The 13,046-nt window shown below is 38.6% G+C and overlaps 1 protein-coding gene across 8 annotated transcripts in view; it reads right to left on the bottom strand.

The window, feature by feature from the left end:
• The window catches only part of NT5C2 (5'-nucleotidase, cytosolic II), a 272,125-nt gene that overhangs the window by 39,418 nt on the left and 219,661 nt on the right, over positions 1–13,046 (bottom strand). The window lies entirely within an intron of this gene.

The following is a 13,046-nucleotide window of genomic DNA, read 5'->3' on the forward strand; positions in this document are numbered from 1 at the left end:
GACAAGAAGAAAACTAGGAGAGAATAGAACCCTGGAATCCCAGTGAAGACAGAGTATCGAGGAGTAGGTGGTGATCAACAGTATCAAAGGCAGCAGACAGATGTATGTTACCGAGGATAAGGGTTCAAGAAAGAAGGAGAGCCAGGAGTCAAAGATGAGCATGTAAGTAAGAAGGAACTAAATCAAACATGATCTTATAACAAACACATCCTAATTTGAATAATACCCTGGCCTTTATTGGGAGTCAATGTAATTTCTGGCCATCTTTGATTTCAAAAAATGAAATGACAGCATAGTAAACCTTCATATATGCAATATTTATCATTTAGGTCCTAGCCCTGATGCAGCGTTGGAAGGATGCAAAACATGGCCATTAATGGTATTGGGACTAAATGAAGCTGTTTGTGATAGTGGGATTGCTTAAAAAGCTAAGTGCAATTATTCCCAATTTCATGGGTTATTATGTGGACTTTTAAGAAATATTTAAATATTAAAGCATTATTAAATAATTCACAAGATAAGAGAACACAATAGTATAAGACTGATACTGAAATAAGTGAGTCATGGAGTGAGTTACTTCATGTGAAACAAGTCAATGCCGAGTTTTTGTATTTGGAGAGAAAGAGATTTGAGATTTACATTAAGCAATAAGCAATGCCTCTGCTGGGTCAGACCTGAGGTCCATCTTGCCCAGCAGTCCGCTCACGCGGTGGCCCAACAGGTCCAGGACCTGTGCAGTAATCCTCTATCTATACCCTTCTATACCCTTCTATCCCCTTTTCCGGCAGGAAATTGTCCAATCCTTTCTTGAACCCCAGTACCGTACTCCAGTGGCGTACCTAGGGGGGGGCGGGGGGGGGCGGGCCGCCCCGGGTACCAGCCCTAAGGGGGTGTTCCCGGCCTTGCCGTTCAGTCCCCCGCCACCCCCGAAGGACCGCTCGCCCCACTGACCTTCCTGCACCACCTGTGAAGCAGCCCGCAGCAGGATCGCGAAGTCAGCGTCAGCATCCCTGCGCTGCTTCCTGCGACGCGATCCCGCCCCTCCTCTGACGTCAGAGGAGGGGCGGGACCGTGGCGCAGGAAGCAGCGCAGGGATCGCTGACGCTGACTTTGCGATCCTGCTGCGGCTGCTTCATAGGTGGTGCGGGGAGGCCAGGGGGGCGAGCGGTCCTTCGGGGTGGGTCGGGGCATCAGGCCTTCAGGGTGGGGCGGGCGGGCAGGCAAGCAGGCTTTCAAGGGGGAGGGGGGTGACAGGCAGGCAGGCAGGCCTTCAAGGGGGGACAGGCCTTCGGGGGGGGGTGCAGACCTTCAAGGGGTGCAGGCCTTCAAGGGGGGCAGGCAGGCCTTCAGGGGGGTGCAGGCCTTCGGGGGGGTGTAGGCCTTTGGGGGGGTGCAGACCTTCAAGGGGGTGCAGGCCTTCAAGGGGGGGAACAGGCCTTCAAGGGGGGAAAGGCAGGCAGGCCTTCAAGGGGGGGACAGGCCTACAAGGGGGGGGGACAGGCCTACAAGGGGGGGGACAGGCCTACAAGGGGGGGGGGACAGGCCTTCAAGGGGGGGTGCAGGCCTTCAAGGGGGGTGCAGGCCTTCAAGGGGGAGACAGGCCTTCAAGGGGGGGAAAGGCAGGCAGGCAGGCCTTAAAGGGGGGACAGGCCTACAAGGGGGGGACAGGCCTACAAGGGGGTGGGACAGGCCTTCAAGGGGGGGACAGGCCTTCGGGGGGGTGCAGACCTTCAAGGGAGTGCAGGCCTTCGGGGGGGGGTGCAGTCCTTCAAGGGGGTGCAGGCCTTCAAGGGGGGGAAAGGCAGGCAGGCAGGCCTTCAAGGGGGGGACAGGCCTACAAGGGGGGAGAAGCTACAAGGGGGTGGTACAAGCCATCAAGTGGGGGACAGGCCTTCGGGGGGGGGGTGCAGACCTTCAAGGGAGTGCAGGCCTTCGAGGGGGGTGGTGCAGGCCTTCAAGGGGGTGCAGGCCTTCAAGGGGGGAAAGGCAGGCAGGCAGGCCTTCAAGGGGGGACAGGCCTACAAGGGGGGGGGGGAGAAGCTACAAGGGGGTGGGACAGGCCTTCAAGTAGGGGACAGGCCTTCGGGGGGGTGCAGGCCTTCGGGGGTGCAGACCTTCAAGGGGGGGACAGGCAAGCAGGCCTTCAAGGGGGGGACAGGCCTACAAGGGGAAGGGACAGGCCTTCAAGGGGGGTGCAGGCCTTCAAGGTGGGACAGGCAGACCTTTAAGGGGGGACAGGCCTTTGGGGGGGGGACCATGATTTAGAAGTACACGGAGGGAAGGGGGTGTTCAAAGAGACATGCATATGCCAAACTTTGGGGGGGGGAAGAAATAATGGGTCTGAAAATAGAGGAGAGGGAGAGAGATGATGGACCATGGGATTTAGGGAGGGAAGGAACAGAAAGGGAGAGAAATTGGACACAAGGGATGGTGTGGAGGAGGGATAGAGATACTGGATAGGAGGGTAATTAGGAAAAGAAACGGAGAGATGGTGGACTCTGGGATGGTGGGGAAGGAGGGAGAGATGCCGGATGAAAGGGTATTTAAGAAAAGGTGGATCTGTGGAGGGAGATGAAAAAAAGGAAAGATACCAGACTTCCTGGGAAGGGAAGGGAAATGGAAAGGGAGGACAGAGTTGGCAGATGGATGGTTAGCATGCAGAAAGAAGGAGACCCTGGCAAGCAAGTTATCAGAAGAAAACCAGAGCCTTGGACCAACAAGATTTGAAATATAGCCAGACAACAAAAGGTAGAAAAATTAATTTTATTTTCTGTTTTGTGATTATAACATGTCAGATTTGAAATGTGTATCCTGCCAGAGCTGGTGTTGGACTGCAAACGTGAGCTAGGATTTAACAGAAAGAGGAAAAGTCCTTTTTGTTTCTTTATTTTATTTACACCACAGCGCCAGTGTGGTTAGGAGAAGCCAAAGGGGGTGAAAAAGCTATAAAACCCACCAGGAGTTTTGAAAAAAATCACCCAACTGGGCAGGAAAATCGAATTGAAAAACCAATTCAATAGGGCTGAATCGAATCAAAATTTTTTTTTTCCTGTATCTGGCAGCATTAGTTTGCGCTACTGTCTTAGACTTTAGGACCTGGGATTGGGGAGAGATGGCATCCTCAGTACTTTATAATGCAAGTGAAACGAGGATTTGGTCAGACTTTTGAAGGGTCTGCAGAAAAAAAATATTGTATAGGCCGGGGACATGAGACAGCAGGAAATGGGAACTTTTCTTCCTTCTATTTTTGTGAATGGAAAGGCTGAGGATGTCAGAGAGGTCAGTTAAAATATGTGCTTTATAAGAAAATATAATAATGTGTTTTATAAAGTTTATAGCATAGCTGGCCTACCCAGTGAGGTGTTCCTAGTGGTGATGGTGGCAGCGTGTCAATGTGTTGAGAGGAAGAGGTGGTCTGGGAAATTCTGCTGAGCAAACTCCGGGCCCATTTCCACCCCCCAGTTAGTCCACTCCACTCAACTGATTCACACACTGAGTGGGTCTTTGGGTGTTGTTTTGGGATCTCTTCCAGTGGTTTATCTCCTTCTGGTCCAAGGAAGGAAACTTTGTTATCCTTAGCATTGACCTACAGAATATGTTTGTAACAGCGCTGCTTGTGTGGCATTAGGCTATGTAGTGATCGAAAGAAAAAAACAGACCTTTGCACATTTTTGCACTATATGGTGGGTGTATGAGGAGATTCACATTTCCTGCACAGCTAAGTCCATGTGAAGTTACCTTGTGCTGTATTTGACATCTAGCAAGGTCTCTGTTTGAAAGGAAAGATCTAAACTTAAAAATGAAGTGGCCAGAAGTTATGGTAAAAGCAGATAGTGTAGCTGGTTTTAAGAAAGATTTGGACAAATTCCTGGAGGAAAAGTCCATAATCTGTTATTAAGACATGGGGGAAGTGTCTGCTTGCCCTGGATCGGTAGCATGGAATGTTGCTACTCTTTGGGTTTTGACCAGGTATTAGTGTCCTGGATTGGCTACCATGAGAATGGGCTACTGGGCATGATGGACCATTGGTCTGACCCAGTTAGGCTATTCTTATGTTATGTTCTCATCTGTAGGGGCCTTTGTTTTCACTTCTTATTTTAATGTATTTTTTTTCTGGGAACTTATCAGTGTTTTTTATAATGGGAACAAAAATGGAAGAGAATTAATGTGTGTGGGATGAGGGGGTAACTAATTTCTTCAGCTAAATAATTCAATCCACTTCAAACAGACATAGGAGAACTCACGCACCATTCACACACCCTCCAACCAAAAACGTCAAAAGAAAAAAACTGTTCGACAACCTCCTAGCCATTCGAGCTGCAACACTCGACCCCCAACTCTACAACCAATTGATATCAACCACAGACTGCAAAACCTTCAAAAAGAAATAAAAACCCTTCTATTCAAAAAACACATAAAACCGAACTAACACAATCAGAACTGTCCCAAGCATCACCTGCAACTACTCCATATGTACTTCTAATGTCATGACAATTTAGACATAATTTATGTTATGTTATGTTTGGAATAATGGTTACATATATGAGGTTCAATAAAAGAAAATTTTCACTGCCTGTTTCTATTCTGACCATTTATTCCATTTCATGGTTATTGCAAAAAAAAAAAAAAAAAAAATTTTTTACATGGGGGGGGGGGGGGGGGGGGTGTCAAAAAATGATGGGCCCCGGGTGCCACATACCCTAGGTACGCCACTGCCGTACTCTGCCCTATTACGCCCTCTGGAAGCGCATTCCAGGTGTCCACCACAAGTTGGGTAAAGAAGAACTTCCTAGCATTTGTTTTGAATCTGTCCCCTTTCAACTTTTCTGAATGCCCTCTTGTTCTTTTATTTTTCAAAAGTTTGAAGAATCTGTCCCTCTCTACTCTCTCTATGCCCTTCATGATCTTGTAAGTCTCTATCATATCCCCTCTAAGTCTCCTCTTCTCAAGGGAAAAGAGTCCCAGTTTTTCCAATCTCTCAGCGTATGAAAGGTTTTCCAAACCTTTTATCAGACGTGTCGCTCTCCTCTGAACTCTCTCGAGTATCGCCATATCCTTCTTAAGGTACGGCGACCAATATTGGACGCAGTACTCCAGGTGTGGATGCACCATTGCCCGATACAACGGCAGGATAACTTCTTTTGTTCTGGTTGTAATACCCTTCTTGATTATGCCTAGCATTCTATTTGCCTTCTTAGCGGCTGCTGCACACTGTGCCGTCGGCTTCATTGTCATGTCCATCATTACCCCCAAGTCCCTTTCTAAGTTAGGCAGAAAAGCTTAAAGACAATTCTCTGTTCAACTGGAAGCCAGTGAAGTGAGATTAAAGCCAGAGTTACAGTCATGTGAAAAAATTAGCACACCCCATGAAATATTTAGTTTTTACTTAAGAAATGTTCACATATCGATGTCAAATCTTTACTTTATTTATCTCTGGAAAAGAAAGCGATGTAATTGCAGGTAAACAACAAACATTTTCCTTGATTTACTCATGAAACAAAAGATATCCACAAAATTGTGTATTCTAACTGAGGAATAAATTAGGATACCCTAAACCAGTGGTCTCAAACTCGTGGCCCGCAAGGTACTATTTTGAGGCCCTCGGTATGTTTATCATAATCACAAAAGTAAAATAAAAGTTTTTTGATCATGTCTCTTTAGCTATAAATGACAATATTATTATTAAGACTTAGCCAAAAGTAAAGCTTTATAAACTATAAAGAGTTTTAGCTCATGCAAAATTGTCATTTCTTTAACAAGACATTAACTATTTTTTCCGAGGCCCTCCAAGTACCTACAAATCCAAAATGTGGCCCTGCAAAGGGTTTGAGTTTGAGACCACTGCCCTAAACCCTAATAGCTAGAGTTACCCACTTTGTCTGAAATAACTGCAGTGAGACGCTTTGTAGCCATCTACCAGTCTCTGACATCGGTCTGAAGAAAGTTTGGCCCTCTCTTCAATGCAGAATTCTTTCAGCTGTGAGATGTTTGAGGGGTTTCTTGCATGTATAGCCCGTTTCAAATCACCCCACAGCATCTCAATGGGATTAAGATCAGGGTTTTTACTCAGCCACTCCAGGACTCTCCATTTCTTAGTTTTCAGGCAGTCTTCGGTAGATTTACTGGTATGTTTTGGGTCATTGTTGTGTTGCAGGGTCCAGTTCCAATTCCGCTTTAATTTTCTTACAGATAGTCTCACATGTTCCTCAAGCATCCTCTGATATACTGTAGAATTCATGATGGTGAGCTGGCCAGGTCCTGCTGCAGCAAAGCATCCCCAAACCATGACACTTTCACCTCCATGTTTTACAATTGGTATGAAGTTCTTTTCCTAGAATGCTGTATTTGGTGTACGTCAAACATGTCCTCTTTTCTGGTGTCCAAATAATTCAATTTTAGACGCATCTGTCCATAGAACACTATTCCAGAAGTCCTGGTGTTTGTCTACGTTCTCTCTGGAAAACTTCAGTCTGGCCTTGACGTTTCTCTTAGAGAGCAAAGATTTCCTCCTTGCACACCTTCCATACAAGTTAAATTTGTGCAGTCTCTTTCTAATTGTACAGGCATGCACTTTCTCATCAACAGTAGCAAGGTCCTGTGATGTTTTTGTTTTTTATTTGTAAATCTTTATTCATTTTACAACTTACAACAAGTATAACACAAATTAACATTTGAACTTATAAACATCACTTGATTTTCTATCAAAATGCACATAAAGTAATCACATTTAACCCCCACCCTCCCGCCCCTATCACATTCTATCCAATCACAATATATTATATAAAAAAATCAGAAATCCCCCATCCCCCTCTTTTCCCCCTTTCAAATATCACATAACACATATATCAAGGTTCTTCAATCTATTCAAGTAATGAAAAATCAAAAACTATCCCCCCTCCCCTTCCTTTCATTTGTATTATTTTGGGAAAAATTATTCTTTTTTTTTTTTTTTTTCAAATTCTTTATTCATTTTTCATTTTCTATCTAACATCAAGAACACAATATTACATCATTAAAACCCTGTAAACATGAAAAATGATTCTTACTCATTACAATAAGTTGTTAATGGCCCCCACACATCTTGAAATTTCCTTTCTGAATAGATATTGTTCTTTCCATCTTATAAATATGACACACTGAATTCCACCAAAAACTATAATTCAATCTACTCCAATTCTTCCAGTTAAATGTTATTTGTTGTATGGCAAAACCAAAAAAACTCTATGGAGTGACGATGTTCCTAAATGGACTTTATTTGAAAGTGTCAAAGTTCCAAAGGTACACTGAAATCATCCACATAAAATAATTTCATTCACATAAAAATAAATCATCCACATAAAAGCTTTAAAGGACCTAGTCCGCTAGGGATACAGGACCCAACACAGTCCGCGTTTCGATAAAAAGTCTTCTTCAAGGGTCCCTTTCTATTGCAAATGCAAGCAATATCTCACTTCCGGCTCACCACACAATTGTTTCCCATGTATTCACTTTTATAGGACCCCCAGGGACCCCTGAAAAAGACTTTTTGTAGAAACGCAGACCGTGTTGGGTCCTGTATCCCTAGCGGACTAGGTCCTTTAAGGCTTTTATGTGGATGATTTATTTTTATGTGGATGAAATTATTTTATGTGGATGATTTCAGTGTACCTTTGGAACTTTGACACTTTCAAATAAAGTCCATTTAGGAACATCCTCACTCCGCAGAGTTTTTTTGGTTTTCTCTGGATTTTTTTCTTTGTGGATATTTTGGGGTCAATTCCTTTTGTTTTTTATTTGTTGTATGGCAACTCCTGTTAGGATAAGTAAAAGCTTATTATTGTTGGTAGAAATTTGGCTCTTTGCCCTCAGACATGCCAAATAAAACTGTATCATATGATAAGGCCACATGATTTTCTAAAAGACAATTTACTTGGCCCCAAATTGATTTCCAAAAGTTCAAAATAAAAGGGCAATAGAACAATAAATGATCGAAAGTTACTACTTCGAGATTACAATGCCAACATTTATTAGACTTAGAGCAATCTAATTTTTGTAAACAAACAGGGGTCCAGAATGCTCTATGCAACAGGAAAAACCATGTTTGCCTCATAGATTCGGACAATGTACATCTCATCCTCCAAGACCAAATTTGTGGCCATTGAGATGCAGTAATTTGATGCTTAATCTCAATGATCCAAATGTCTCTAAGACCAGTCTTTGGGTTTTTTATTCATATATCCAGATATTAATGTATACCACTGTGTGGCCTGGAGTCCCAGAAAGCCCGCCTGAAAGCACAAGAATTCTAAACTATATTGATTAAGATTTTTCCATTCAGAGAACCCTGCCTGAATGGCCTGCTTCAGTTGCAACCATCTATAACTTTGTGATTTATCAAGTCCAAATTTTTGTTGCATCTTTGAAAAATCAAGCAGTTTGCCATTAGAAATAACATCATCTAAGATACGTATACCTGCTATAATCCAATATTTCCAAACAACCTTAAACCTGCCAATTTGAATCTTGGAGTTCAGCCATATAGTTTGATTTGTAGATTTTTGTATTGGAATAGGTGTTAAATTATTGACATATCTTATAGTTCTCCATGTATCTATTAATATTCTGTTTTCTTTATACACTCTAGGCATTTTTTTTTTTTATTTTTTTTTTTAAATTTTTATTTATAGATTTTCCATTCTTACAACATCTGAATCATAGTATATATAATTAATTATTACATATCTAGTATACTATCATTAATAAATCATAGTTTTTAAAATATAATATGGTAAAGATTATACATTAACATAAAAATATAATTCCTTCCCCCTTTTTATATAACATGTTTCCAATAATTTATCAAATCCCACCCCATTCATATATAATTTTTATCAATGTGCTAAGAAATCTAATCATTAGAATAATTAGTCAATGGTTGCCAAATTTTCTTGAAATTAAGAAGATTCCCTTGTTGTAACGCTAATACTTTTTCCATTTTATAAATATGGCAGACAGAATTCCACCAGAACGTAAAATTTAATTTGGTATAATCTTTCCAATTTTGAGTAATTTGTTGCATGGCGACTCCTGTTAATATTAATAATAGCTTATTATTATTTGCTGAAATCGGACTCTTAGTTCTCATTGCAGTGCCAAATAATATGGTGTCATATGAGAGTCCTACATAATTCTCTAGTAACTTATTAATTTGGGGCCAAATTGAATTCCAAAATGCGTTTACACAAGGACAGAAAAAAATTAAATGATCTAACGTCCCTATTTCCAATTTACAATGCCAGCATCTATTAGATCTAGTACTATCTATCTTTTGCAGGCGCGTTGGGGTCCAGAACACTCTATGTAATAAGAACAACCATGTTTGATTCATAGATGCTGACTTTGTAGATCTTAATCTCCAGGACCAAAATCGTGGCCATTGAGACTCAGAAATTTTCTGACCAATCTCAATACTCCAAATATCCCTAAGACCTGTTTTCTTTTTTTTTATTTAAAAATCCGTATATCAGTTTGTACCATTTTGCGGCTTGGTGACCCAAAAAATCCGCCTGGAAACATAGAACCTGTAGACTATATTTATTATTAAGATTTTTCCATTCAGGGAACCCTACCTGAATGGCCTGCTTCAATTGCATCCATTTAAAATATTGTGTTTTATTTAATCCAAATTTATTTTGCAATTGTGAAAAACTAAGCAGTGAACCTTCTGAAATGATATCATTCAATGTTCGTATTCCTGCATTTATCCATTGTTTCCAGACGATTTTAAATCCGCCAATTCTGATCCTGGAGTTTACCCATATTGATTGATTTAGAGATTTAGCAATAGGTTCTGGTGACAGATTACTGATGTATCTCAATGTTTTCCAAGTGTCAAATAAAATTCTGTGGTCTTTGTATCTTTTAGGCATTGTTATAGTTATTAACTGTTCTGGATATAAAGGGAACAGGAGCCGCCATTCTAAATACAGCCAATCTGGTACATTTTCTAAAAGATCTGGGAGGATCCAATACATACCCTGTCTTAAAATATAGGCTTGATGATACCTATAAAAATTTGGAAAATTTACCCCCCCTTCCATAATTGGTCTTTGTAATGATACTAAAGCGATTCTTGGTCTTTTCCCATACCAAACAAATTTTGTAAGAATATTGTTAAGTTTTTTATAAAATGACCCCTGAAAAAATATTGGTATCATACTCATTTGGTAACAAACCACAGGCAATACCATCATTTTAATTGTTTGAATTCTTCCCCACCAAGAAAGATGTAACGGATTCCATTGCTCACACATTTCTGTTATTTTTTTTAATAAAAGTTTTTCATTCTCTTTGACTGTATCTTCAATTGTATTTTTGATCATAATTCCTAAGTATTTAATTCCATCTTCTTTCCAAATAAATGAATATGGATCAAATAATCCTTTGGTACAATGAACATTGATTGGGAGAATTTCAGATTTGTTCCAATTAATTTTATATCCAGAAAAAGTACCATATTTTTCTATTAAATTAAGTATACATGGAATAGTAGTTTCCGGTTCTCTTAAATATAATAATATATCATCTGCATATGCAGATAATTTAAATTCAAAACTGGTAAATGATATTCCCTTTATCTCCCTAGTTTTGTTTATTGCAATTAATAAAGGTTCTAGGACAATATCAAAAAGTAAAGGAGACAGAGGGCATCCTTGTCTAACTCCCCTGTGCAAGTTAAATCTATTTGATAAATTATTGTTAATATATAATCTTGCTCCAGGAGAGCTATACAATGTCTGAATCATTTTAATAAAACCGGATCCTATACCAAACCATTGTAAAGCTTGGTATATAAAATTCCATTCCACTCTATCAAAGGCTTTTTCTGCATCTAAAGATATTAAAAAAGCTGGATCATTTATATTTTTTGCTAAATTTAATGAGTGGAATGCTAATCTAGTATTATTTGATGAATGTCTTTTAGCAATAAATCCTGTTTGATGTACATCAATAATGAAAGGAAGAGCTTTTGCCAATCTTAATGCTAATACTTTAGCCATTAATTTATTGTCCACATTCAATAATGAAATAGGCCTGTAATTTGAAACCAGAGTAGGATCTTTGTTTGGTTTTGGTAAGACTATAATTATCGATTCTGCCATAGTACCAGAAATATTTTCATTCTTTATTTGATATTGATACAAATTTAACAGATGTGGTAATATGATATTTTGGAAAAATTTATAAAATTCAACAGTATACCCATCTCCACCTGGAGCGGATCCAACTCTAAGAGACTTCAATGCTGTTTCTAACTCTTTTAAAGATATAGGTTCTTCTAAACTTCCTTTTATATGATCTGGAATATTTGGTCCAATAAATGAATTTAAAAAAGTTAATCCGTCTTGTTCTTTATTTTTATAAGAATTAGAAGTGTATAATTCTTTGTAAAAATCAAGAAATTGTGTTATAATATCTTTTGTGTTGGTATGTGTGTTACCTTGTGTATCTTTAATTACAATAATCTTAGATTTTCTTTTCTTTACTTTAAGAAAATTTGCTAATAATTTCCCCGCTTTATTTGAATTTCCATAATATTGTACTTGTTTATTGAAAATGTCTTTCCTCACAATTTGAGAAGAAATCTCATTATATTTAACTTTTAATTTTAATATTTCTTGTAATGTATTATTTTCCCATTTCTCAATTAATTTATTTTCTAATAATTTAATTTGCTTTCCCATCTCAAGAAATTATTTTTTTTTTGTTTATTAATAAATGTTGAATATGAAATAATATTTCCTCTCATAGTTGCTTTAAAAGCATCCCATAAGATCTCAGCATTAATAGTATCTGATTCATTAAATTGAAAGAATTCTTGCATTTTTATTTTAAAATCTTCAAGAAATTTTGTATCCGCTAGTAAATCATTATTGAATCTCCAAATTGAATCAAAGTTTTCAACATCATAATTTTGAAGATTAATCCACACACCAGCATGATCTGAAATTATAATGGGATCAATTACTGCTTTTAATATACGCTGCGCTATATTATTAGAAACAAATATATAATCAATTCGTGAAAAGGATTTATGGACCTGAGAACAAAAAGAAAATTCCTGTTCATTAAAATGAAGAATTCGCCATATATCTACTAAATCACAAGATAGTATCAAATTATCTAAGCCTATTGATTTCATAACTTTACTTGGTTTTTTATCCAAAATCGGATCCATTACAGCATTGAAATCCCCTGCTACTATTAAATTAGATGTAGCCAGTGGTAAAAGTAATTGTTGAATTTGTTTAAAAAACTCCATTTGATTCGTATTAGGAGCATATAAATTGAATAAATTCAGGGTTGTATTTCCCAGAACCATTTCGATATGTACCCATCTACCTAAGGGATCATAATTAATTAATTTAAAATCTGCATTACATTTTTTGTTTATTAGAACAGCCACTCCAGCTTTTTTCTTTAATGCCGGTGCAAATAAACATTTAGAAATCCAACCTCCAGATAATTTTTTTGATTCAATTTCCGAAAGATGCGTCTCTTGAATGAAGTAAATGTCCGCATTTTGATTTTTTAGGAACGATAATAATTTCTTCTTCTTAATAGGATGATTTAAACCATTGACATTCAGCGAATACATTTTTATATCCATCTAATTAATAATTATGTTTTAACCAATATTCTATGATAATTTACAAGATTAGATCCTAGCACATTCAATAAAAATTTATCCCCTATCCCACCCATTATTATCCCTCCCCCCCCACCCATTATCATATTCTGATCTGGAACACGCATTGGTCATGCAAAACCTAAATCTCCATCCCCAGGCAACTAATAATTCATTATATTATTTTAAAACATATCTCTAAATTCAATACATTCTTTATACTTCCACCCTTATATAATTGAAAATTATATCCATTTAATCTATAAGATTTTATAAAATTACTAAGAGTTATATATATTTGATTCATAAAATTAAATTCAATATCATGCATACATGTAATATAATACTCTTAATAAATAAACATATTACAAATATAGCT

This window comes from Geotrypetes seraphini, chromosome 4, assembly GCF_902459505.1.
Source record: "Geotrypetes seraphini chromosome 4, aGeoSer1.1, whole genome shotgun sequence".
Taxonomy (NCBI): Eukaryota; Metazoa; Chordata; class Amphibia; order Gymnophiona; family Dermophiidae; genus Geotrypetes; species Geotrypetes seraphini.